Here is a 12,053-nt window from a genome sequence, read left to right as displayed (position 1 = left end):
AGTAAAGCGACTGTATGTAGTTCAGGACCTTTATCAACCATAGAAAGCACCTGAAATCTGTTTGCCAGAGGAACGGGGGAGACCTTCCTATCGGACTGCTGGAAAGTCTTTCGCCTTTTGCTGCATGCCATACCTTGTAACGATCTACCACTCAACCATGGCTGAGGGGACAACTCAGTGCAGGCAGTAACCAGCACTCCCAATGTGAGGGACTAGTCAGGTGAATCGTGGGACGTGCTGGGCGTTCTTTGGATAACCACGTCTGGTCCCTCACAGTTGAGCCCATTGGCAGCAGCCTCATACTTTGTAAGTAGTCTGTTTAGGTTTTCTTATTGGTAACGCCACGTAGCGCTCTGTATGAAAATCACTAGCTGTGCTGTGTGTAGTCTGTGGCTAGTTTGCATTGTTGTCTGCCATTGTAGTGTTGGGCAGCTGGATGTTAACAGCGCGTAGCATTGCGCAGTTCGAGGTGAGCCGCCAGCAGTGGTGGATGTGGGGAGTGAGATGGCGGAGTTGTGAGAGCGGATGATCTGGACAGAGACAGTAAATTTGTAAGACTGGATGTCATGAACTGATATGTATAATATGACTTTTGGACAATATTAAGGTGGCGGAGTTGTGAGAGCGGATGATCTGGACAGAGACAGTAAATTTGTAAGACTGGATGTCATGAACTGATATACATAATATGACTTTTGAACAATATTTCATTTGCTAACCATGCCTATCAGTAGTTTGAATCTTTTATTAAGCTGGCAGTAGTGGCGCTCGCTGTACTGCAGTAGCTTGAGTAGCGAAGATTTTTGTGAGGTAAGTGATTTGTCAAAAGTACAGTTTAATGTTAGTCAGGACCATTATTTTGTAGGGATTATTGAAAGTCAGATTCCGTTGCGCTAAAAATATTGTGTGTCAGTCTAAGCACAGTCATGTATAAATTTTTCTAGGGGACGTTTCAACTTCGTTATTGAAGTCAGCACTGTCTGTAGCTGTGAGCAAATGTTCACAAACTCAACATGAAAGTGAACAACCACAGTCCCTATGTTTACTTAAATGGGCGGAACTACAATCTACAGCCGGCCGCTGTGAGCGAGCGGATCTAGGCGCTTCAGTCTGCAACCGCGCTGCTGCTACAGTCGCAGGTTCGAATCCTGCCTCGGGCATGGATGTGTGTGATGTCCTTAGTTGGGTTTAAGCAGTTCTAAGTCTAGGGGACTGATGACCTTAGATTTTAAGTCTCATAGTGCTTAGAGCCATTTGAACAATTTTTGAACTACAATCTACACATTCATCAAAACGTCGGACTGTGCCTAGTAAGCATCCAAGCTGAAAAAAATTTACGAATTAAACTACTAAGCACACGTGTAAATGAAGATAAGACTCTCCTCTTTGAAGTTCGTTAAAAAGCAAATGCTGTACTCTCTTGTGGTGCTGCTAGAACAAAAGCTGGTACCTTCTTGAGTTCTCTGTCACTGGCTGCTCGGAAGTGTAGTACGGATGTCCACAGCGAGTTCATATTAGCTGTGTTGTTTTATTAATAAAAATAGACACGAAGAGAAGAAAGATGCTGCAGAAGACGCTTATCAATAGAGAGCAGACTGGAAGGATACTAAATCTACATCTATGTCTGTAACCTGCAAGCTACCTGATAGTGTGTTGTAATGGGTATTTCATGTACCACTGTCACTGTTCTCCCATCTTACTCTAATTTCGAATGGTAACCACCACTTGAGCTAGACTCTCTCTAATGTTACCTTTATGGTCTCTTCGTGAACTATACAACTTGGAGAAAATAACCTTTCGGATAGGGGACGGTGAGCTGAGCGAAATTTCCACATGCCCACAGGTCTTAAATACACCACTGTAAAGCCACGGCCGTAAAATGAGAGTCACTAACGAGAGCATAGAGGGTTCTCCAGTAATGTATTTGGATGTGTCTAGCAATGCGATTTCGTTCTATGTAGCTGTTGCTGTTAAACGACGTCAACTTTGTAGCATGTTGAGGCAATAATTTCTAGCATTTGCAGAGGACGGGTTGTGGGCCGTGCTGGGTAGCTCAGTCGGTAGAGCACTTGCCCGCAAAAGCTAAAGGTCTCGGTCCGGCACACAGTTTTAATCTGCGAGGAAGTTTCATAATTTTCAACTAATAATTAGCCATCCTTAACATTTTTTACATGTTGCAATAAGGTGCTTGCTAAAACTGATTCTACGCTGCGTAACACAAGTAAAGGATCACGTTTTCTAAACCCTGCAACTGTGTCCTTTTGCAACGGAGAAATTTGAAATTAGAATGGAAGGTGGCTGCAGCCTTCTTCCGTAATGGTGCAAAAATGTAATCCCTGCGACATCACCCTCCGACGTGACGACGTTTCAAATAGAAAGGTGTCGACGCAGCAGAAGTAAAAGTCCAGAGCTCAAAACTTCATATGACTTGTACGGTGGGTTAATGATATTGCGTGCCCAACATAACCGTGGATATGTCACCCGATGGGGTCATCACATCCAATCTTACTCAGATTTCACAGGTAGTGGCTTAAATGGCGTCAATAAAACCACCTCTTTCCTTGTAGCGTTGATTCCCACGCATTTCCCGATTGACAACGACAGTTCATGATACTTTGAGCAGCTGGATGACTTTCTTGACAACCGACACTGCTGACTCACCCGCATGTTTCAGCCTTTCTCTAGAGACATTGTGGGGAGGCGTATCCACTGAGCGTGATCGCACCCTTTTGGATTGCAGTGCGGTCACAATTTTTGCTCTCGTTTACAAGCTGAAACGACTAGGCACCGTTAAAAACCATTCGACTAAATCTTATCGTGATCCGAAGCAATTGAAGGTGTATATGCTTTTGAAGCCGTCCTGTTTCGCACCTTCTTGAGGCGTGATCAAGGGTATAGCGGCGGGAGGGAGCTAGAGGGGGATGTTAGACACATCCAACGAATATAATAGCAAAGAGTCCCGTTAAGGCTTCCCAGTTTACAAGCACTCTTCGTGGGAGCGCTCACCTTTACAGAGAATTTTAAAAGTAAATCTACAAACAAACGAACAACCTTTGAAGTACACCTAGGCGCCTGCAGGCAGGCATTTGGTATCGGAGGGGTTTCAAGGGGTTGTACTTAAAGTCAATGTGTACGACGAAGGAACATCGCTCCTGGCAGTGGGTGTTCCTGAAATTTTAAAAACTTTTTATTTTGGTAGGTATTTCCACATACATGTACCTGTTCCTGGGTTGAGCAATCAATGAGCTATGCGAGCTGCGCCACCTACGGTAAAAATACATTGCACTGTTATGTTTTAGGAACTGGGCGCAAAGTAGACGGGGCACGTTGTTGATTCACACGTAGTGTGGCTTGTCACCCTCAGAGAGTAGCAACAAATCTACTTGTTTGGGGAGCTGACTGGCTGCTTTTGAAAAGTAGAGTCCTACTATTTTATGCTTTAGTTCCTGCTGCGTGATGCGCTCCTGGCCATCTTCTTCTCCTTCTCCTTTTTCTTCTTCTGGCTTGCTGTGATCTACATCCAGGCCGTAAACGTGAACTGAATAGACCAGATAATGCCTCTCGATACTGGAGTTTTCCGGAGAATTAGATGTTTTTGAAATTATAATGCCCACAGACACCATACACGAGGGTTGGAAGTTCAATAGTGGCAACTATTTATTTACAGCTCGCACAAAATCGTTACGTGTTTCAAAGTTTTACTGACCTTCAAAGCAGTCACCAGCATTGGGTATAACCCGCTGCTAGCGACGTGGAAGTCATAGGATAATCTTAGCAGTGCCAGATGTGTTGACAGTTGGAGCGATGCGGTCTATTGCAGGACGATAATGACACCGAAATGTAAAATTACATAGAGAGTGCCGAAATACTGAATTCGGTCCGCCAAAATTGTGTCACCGTGGAAGATTTAATACGGTCCCTCTTATCAGTCATCGTACGAACTTCTGGTATAAGGATTCGATGGAATACCTTTTAGATTCTACACAGATAGTGCGAAAGAACTTTCTCATCTTTCAGTAGCAGTTTATCGTAGGCCGCTAGAGCAACGAAGGGTTCCTAGCGACTGGAAAATTGCGCTTGTCATTCTTGGTTTCAAGAAGGTTCCAAGGACAGATGCACATAATTTCAGTTTCTTATCGTTGACGTCAATCTGTTACAGAAATATGTAACATGTTTAATGCTAATGTATTATGATGCTTTTGGAGAACAGAAATCTACAGAGGTCTTATGAAACTCCTCTCGCTTTGAAACGTCCCCTACGAACAATTATACACGACTGTGCTTAAACTGACACACAATATTTTTTTGCGCAACGCAATCTGACTTTCAGTAATCCCTACAAGAGAATGGCCCTGACTAGCATTAATCTATATGTTTCACAAATCACTTACCTCACAAAAATCTTCGTTACTCGAACTACTGCAATACAGCAAGCGCCCCTACTACCAGCTAACTAAAAGATTCAAACTACGGAAGTCACTAACTACTGATAGGCACAGTTAGCAAATGAAAGATTTTAATAGAGAACAAACAATGTATTTACCTTAATAGTCATGATATATATAGCAGTTCATGACACCAATTCTTACAAATTTCAAAACTCCGCCATCTCTCTCCCCACGTCTACCACTGCTGGCGGCTCACCTCCAACTGCGCAACGCTACGCGCTGTTAGCATCCAGCTGCCGCTGCCCAACACTACAATGGCAGACAACAATGCAAACCAGCCACAGACTGCACACAGCACAGCCAGTGATTTTCTTACAGAGCGCTACGTGGCGTTGGCGTTACCAATAAAAAAACCTAAACATCCTACTTACATAGCCCCCATGCTCCCCACAAACAATTTTACAAATTGTTTTGGCCAGTGGCCAATACAGTTTTGAATTTTTTTTCATATTTACAATAACAAAGAAATTAAATGCACACACATATCGATACAATGTTGGTTAAAAGCTAAAATTTTCTCATACTCCATAAAGACAGTCCTGATCGTTTATCACAGTAAAATTGCAGTGTTTTTCTCAAAGTCTGAGCAGTAAAACAGAATGCACACGGAAGTAGTGGATTTCCATGCAGTCTTGAAGAAGTAGTGTTGTCCTTCCAACGGAAAGACAGTGCTGACTCTTGACATGCTGACAGGTAATGGGCCACAACAGAGCAAACCCACAGCAGAGTCAGTCGAAGTTTTGAAGAATACTGGTAGGTAGGTCATCACAGAGCAGACCCCCTGTAGTCCTGGTTGAGATTACGGTATTGGTGGGCCACCAGAGGTGCAGACCCACTGCAGTCCTTGTAGAGATGATGGTATTCGTGGGACATCAAAGATGCACACCTACTGTAGTCCTTGTAGCGATTACTATTGGTGGGCCACCAGAGGTGCAGACCCACTGCAGTCCTTGTAAAAATAACGGTATTGGTGGGTCCTTGTAGAGATGGCCAGCAGCCATCTGTTTGAATGTGCAGGCGCACAATCACCATTGAAGAGTCTTGGGGATAATATAGCAAGTCCAAAACCACCACTTGTGAACTCACAAAAATTGTTTTTGAAATGTCCTTACAACCAGCAATGCTGTTATCCAGTCCCTTACTGAATTATTAACACACGTGCAAACACTATCAGTCCCTACTTCTCACATATTGTCCATATACTATGACCAACAGAAACGTGTGCAGTGAAATGTAATTTACAGGTTACTTAATATGATGAACTGGTGTCAATTACAATTTTATAACATAAGAATACAATAACAAAGGTACAAAATACATCTTTAAAGAACATAACAATAAAGATAACATTTGCAGTGGTACAGTCTTTACAAAAGAATCGAAACACCAAATACATCAGTGTTACAAAAATTACGACATAAGTACATACATAAAGATCAGAACAACTTTTGAAACATCAACTTCACACATGAGCATTAGAACAAAACAGAATAAATAATGTGTAAACATCTTTACAAAGTAAATAACATGTTATTAATGCTAATTATATTTGAGGATAACAGTATTCCTCATCATAGTGAATGTAGCTTAGTATTAGAAGGGAAAAAAATTATATGAACAGTACATAGAGACAGGAAGAAAACAAATACACAAGGGTACACAAACACATAGTGGGATAACACAAAGAAAGGACAGGGTTTGTTTTCAGGGTAACATTTGGTACTGGAGTCCAACCCAAAACTTCATTCCATAGATCGCCCCTCTTATTTCAACATTTGCTCCAGCCAAAAAAAAATCCCATCCAAGCATGCTTTCTGTATTCTGTTCTCATCCTCTTTCAAAAATGGTTTTCCTCCACTGTACACTACTTTTTTTTGGCCAAACCATTTTCTTATAGCTTCTCAATGCTTTTCTTCCAATTCATCATAGTTAGTTTCTTATATAGTCTACCCCCTCTTAAGCTAACTTAAAGCTACTGAGCTCAGATGCTAAACTAAGGGACGAGGCAATGCAGCAGCACAAAACAATTAATACAAACAGCAATAACAAAAAAAATAGAAATTGGCAAAGCAAGCAGCAGTAAATGTAATAACTTATATCTTAACATGACAAACCCACGAGCAGAAAAAAATGTTTAATACCTATGTCACATCTTAACACTAGAGTGATGCATCACGAGAACATACGCTAGCAGATATGTTACCAAATCGTAAAAAAAAGATTGTTTATGCAGTTCCTGTGAAGGGAAATGTCTATTTCTGTTCCCTCGTTTTCTTGGAAGTAGATCATAATTCTTTTTTTTACTGGATCTGTAGGCATAAAACAATCTTCCAACTAGCAAGACAATAGACATGAAGCGTTGCTCATCATTTCATTTCAGTAAATATCGTAAATTAAGAACTCTACAGTATAATCATGTTTTCAAGTTTGAGGGTGTCGTATTTACGATGCTTTCTACAAAGGAATGGCAATAGCGAGCATAATGGCTTCCTTTTTTTTTTTTTACCTGTGCCTCTGAAAGGCACACACTATTGGCTTTATTCCCAGGCGACTGTCGCACAGCTGGGTGCCCACGACGCATTACGTGCAGGTGGTCACTTTCCTTTCTTACTGAAAAAATTACGACAGCAGTTTCCACTACAGTGACAGTCTCATATAAAAATATTTTCACAGGTTGAGAATTTGCGTTACAAATCTGTAGAAACAAAATCCTTTAAATATAATAGTGTCCAAAAAAATTTCGCCAGCATAGTGATACATTCACACATATACACACATTTCATAACTCTTAAAGTACGATTCTCGGTAACTGTGCAACTAACAAGCAAGAATGTACAAATAACAACAATGTGTCGTCTGTCCACTATAACCATGCATTCGTAATTTCTGTTTAAAAATATTCCCTAGGTTCTAGACTGGATAGTTAACTTCAAAACATTGTTGCATGTTAACATTTTCTCAGTGTGACAAAGCATACTAGATATGTGAAGTGAAATGTTTTATGGCAAAGACAAAGTTAAAAAGCAGATTATCTTTCAATAAACGGTTTTACATGTGAAATGTGGTGTAAACCTTTACTCTTCCTAATACGCAGAGTTTCAACTTCAACGCAATTATCATGTGGTGTACGTCGGATTCTGTAAGGTCCATTGTAAACTAGAAAGAATTTGTGACTCAAGTGTTTCTTCTTATGTGACAATGGATGAGCTTTAATGAGAACTTTCTGACCAATATATAATTTCTTTGCATTTGCTGTACCGTGTAATTTTCTCCTTTTGTCTGCAGCAGAATTTATATTTTTAATAGCCAAGTCAATAATGTCTTTGTGTCGAAGTTTACGTGTATTCGGAAAAGGTACAAGCTCTCTGATTCTGTTCGGTGGTTCTTTATTCTTCAGTACAAGAACAGGTGGTAAAGCAGTGGAGTCATGAGGCATTTCATTCAGCACGTTTTGAAATAAGTGTAAATATCTGTCCCAATGCTGATGCTTTCTGTGACAATAAAGTCTGCAAAGCATATTGATTTCTTTCATAATCCGTTCAGACGGGTTACAATGTGGTGAGTACAATGAAATAAAAACAGATTTGATTTTATGGTTACGAAGCATGCGTGACCAAACAGCAGATCTGAATTGCGGTCCGTTATCTGAAATTACTTTACTAACGTGTCCAACTTCACGTAAGAAATTTTTAACAAAGGCGATGGATACAGACCGTCCAGTGGCTTTACGTAACGGAGTGAAAGAAACAAATTTTGAAGTAAGTTCAACAGCGACTAGAAAATACGAAAATCCATTAGATGTTCTGACAAGCGGACCCAAGAGATCAACAGCAGCAAATTCTTTTAATTTAGAAGGAATGGTAGGAAACAATGGAGCACGATGAGAGACAGTAGATGGTTTCGCCTTTTGACAAAGTTTACAAATAGACAAGACTCTTCGAATTCTCTTTTCCATATTGTTAAAATAACAAGTCGTTCGAGGAATATGATAACATTTTCGTGGACCAAAATGTGCATAGCTGAAATGAATGTACCAAATGAGCTTATTAACAAAATCGTCTGGAATGCAAAGTACCCATAGCTTGTCATCAACAGTGCATCGTTTGAACAGTATGTTGTTTCTAACCAGATAATAATGCCAAATCTGTGTGTGTGTCTTTTCATGCCATTTACTTTTGACGTCTTTCCAAATCGGATCTTTATCTAGTTCATGAGCAATGTCCTTTAAAGATGTGGTGATGAAGTTTTCAAAGGCGACTTTCTGAATGTAAAGAATACTGAAATTTTTCTCGAGGTTGCCTTCTGTGTTACTGTTCTCGAATCCGGCCGGTGCGCGTGACAGTGCGTCCGCAACAATGTTCTCCTTGCCGGGAATGTAGGCTATTGTGAAGTGGAATTCTTGCAGAAACAATGCCCAACGTTTTAATCTGTCATGATTTAATTTTGAAGACATAAGAAATTGTAATGCACGATGATCACTGTATACTTTTACGTGTTTACCATAAAGAAAGAAACGGAATTTGTTAAATGCCCAAAGCTTCTAATTCAGTAACGGAATAATTTTTTCAGATTTTGTTAGCACTCGGCTAGCAAAAGCAATGGTTTTCTGAACGGTAGTGTCATTTTCTATGGCTTATTGAAATAAATGGACACCAAGACCGACTTTAGAAGAATCTGTGCTAAGGCAGAAATCTTGTGACAGATCTGGATAAGCTAGTATTGGCGCGTTAAGTAGCGATTCTTTCAAAGAATTGAATTCCAAGTGTGTTTGTTCGTCCCAGTTCCAAATAGTATTTTTTCCAGTGAGAGAACAAAGTTTTGGTGTAACTAGAATTTGCATATTCAGAAAACGACGGTAAAAATTTACGAGACCTAGAAAACTGCGGACTTGTTTTTTTGTGGATGGAACTGGAATGGCTCTGATTGCTTCTAACTTTTCAGGATCCGGCTGAATGCCTTCAGAAGAAATAATATGTCCCAAAAACTTCACTTTTGTCCTACCGAATCCAGACTTTTCCAAGTTAACTGTAATTCCAGATTCTGCAAAAATATGTAACACGCTGTTGAGGATGCGATTACTTTGTTCCCATGAGCCTTCTGCTATCGGAATATCGTCCACATATAAGGTGATGTGACGTTTTAAGAGCTCAAGTAATATGGAATTTAGCCCGCGAATGAATGCTGCCGAGGAAATGTTCAAACCAAAAGGAAGTTTCCGAAACTGATAACAAACGCCGAAACAAAGGAAAGCTGTGTATTTTCTACATTCTGGATGAAGTTCGATCTGATAAAAGCTGAATCTGAGATCAATGGAAGACAACACTTTTACACCATTAAAATTTTGAAGAAGTTCTTCCAACGTTTGCGGCCTGTCTGTTTCAGGAATAATGATAGTATTGATTTGTCTCGAATCTAAGACAAGCCTGATCGATCCATTTTTCTTCTCAACAACATGTAATGGATTGTTGTATGAGCTTACTGCAGGCTCAATAATGCCCTCGTCAAGCATAGATTGTATTTCTGTTCCAACACGGTCCCTATAATGTGCTGGAATTACGTATGGTCTAATACAAAATTTAGTATGCTCACGAACACGAAATTGGTATTGAAACCCCTTGAGTGTTCCTGTTTTGTGATTAAAAACTGTGGAATGTGCTTGTAAAATCTGAAAAAGGTCCTGCCTATCAGTGTTATTACAATTCTCAATTGTTTGAATTTTATTCTGAATTAACTCATTAGTTTCAAATGTGCCGTCGATATCATCCCTGTCAGTACTTGCAGAGCGACTGTTAGTGTCTAGTTCCGTAGAAAATTCCGAACTGTTGTCTAACAGAAGGTAAAGCCGATTAATTTCCTCGTCATGGTTTGAGAGCCAATCTTCAAATTTCAAAGCTATTGACTTAACTTCTTTCTCTAAACTTATTTCAGCATCGTGAAAGTTTACGATTGCTTTGTATTCATTCATAACGTCTCATCCCAGTATAATTTCCGTCGACAATAATGGAACAATAAGAAAGTTCATAGAGAAGCTGTGGCTTTGACAAAAGAATTGTAAGTTGGTTTGTTGGCGTGCATCTACACTTTTTCCAATGACTGGACCTTGTAATTTAATCTTGCGTAACCGAAGTGTGGGGCAATCGTTAGATTTGTTGCATTTGCTAAAAGCTGTTTCACTAATTACTGAAATGGGACTGCCTGAGTCAAGTACTGCCGTAAATGTTACGTCATTTACAGTAATGTGAATCACAGGATATGCAATGTTGTTATGTTTTACGTCGTGTTCCTGGAGTAATATGTCCCTAATGTCTTCCATTTTAACGTAATTACTAGCTACGGCAGCTGCGTCGTCAGTTTCATAAGTACGTTTTGTGGCTGCCAGCGGTATGAGTCATTACCTATTGTGTCTTTGTTGGCGCGCGTCGTTATTGGGATTTGGAGACCTAACTTCTACAAATTCACCTTGTCGAGAGGGCCCTGCTCTGTTTGAATCCCGCCAGTTCTGCTGCAATTCAGGTCTGTCGTTACGATCATATCGTCTGTCGTCATGTCGGTAGATTCCATAGTTTCTTTCTTGTCGGTCACGTGGTGGAGAATTTCTCTCTGAATCGTAACTGCGCGCTAGACCGTTGCGTCTTAAGTTATTCTGTCTCCCTTGATAATAATTATTTTGGTTCCCATATTGTCTGTTTCTCTGATTGTCTCTGTGATAGTCACTACTGCTGAGAGGTGATCTTTCCCCATAATTATTACTACTCTGCCAACGGTTGTCATACAGGTGGTGTCTGTTTTGGTCACGATTTGTGTTGTGAGGATAGCCTTGTCGTGTCCAGTTATTATTTCTTTCATCGCGGAATTGCGACGGATGTGACCTGTAATTGTTTTGTTCCTGTTTTCGCGTTCCGCGATTGTCAGTGTCAATTTCTAATTCTTGTAAGAGTCCCTGAAAAGCTTCAATGTCGTCTTTGCAACGGCCTGCCAAAATAATATGCCGCGAATGTTCAGGCCATTTGATTAAGCAAATGCGGATGAGTTCTGACGGGCTGTATGGGTTTGAAAGATACTGATTCTTATGTAACATGTCTTCAAAATATTTCACAAGACTTGAAAATTCAGATTGTTCGAAATTTTTCATCATTATGATGCCATGTTTTACTCGGTCTTGTGTGGCTTGAGACCAATATGCTGAGAGGAAGGCATGGTAAAATTCTCCTTCACTGTGGCAATCGTGAATGACCGATCGCATTCTTACAGCTGGTTCATTCTCCAAGTAGCCACACATAAATTCTAATCTGTGCTCTAATGACCAGTTGGGAGGAAAACAATGACAGAATTGATTAAGCCACGCTTGTGGATGAATTTCGTTGCCAGAATTCTTAAATGTTTTGAATTTACGTGTAGTAATGAACAGCTTATAGTCAAAATCATCGTGTCGGCGAGTCGCATGTCGGTCATTGTTACGTCGTTTCGGCGGTTCCATCTCAAAATTCGGTGTACTTTGCCAATTTCTATCATAATCTCCAAAGTGCCCTGTGTTATTATTTTGTGGCAGTTCCGTATTTTTATGTCCCTCTTCCCGTATTGGAGTGCGAGTGTCCTCTGAAATAC

This window comes from Schistocerca gregaria, chromosome 1 (genome assembly GCF_023897955.1).
Source record: "Schistocerca gregaria isolate iqSchGreg1 chromosome 1, iqSchGreg1.2, whole genome shotgun sequence".
In the NCBI taxonomy this organism is placed as follows: domain Eukaryota; kingdom Metazoa; phylum Arthropoda; class Insecta; order Orthoptera; family Acrididae; genus Schistocerca; species Schistocerca gregaria.
This window is presented reverse-complemented; position numbering follows the sequence as displayed.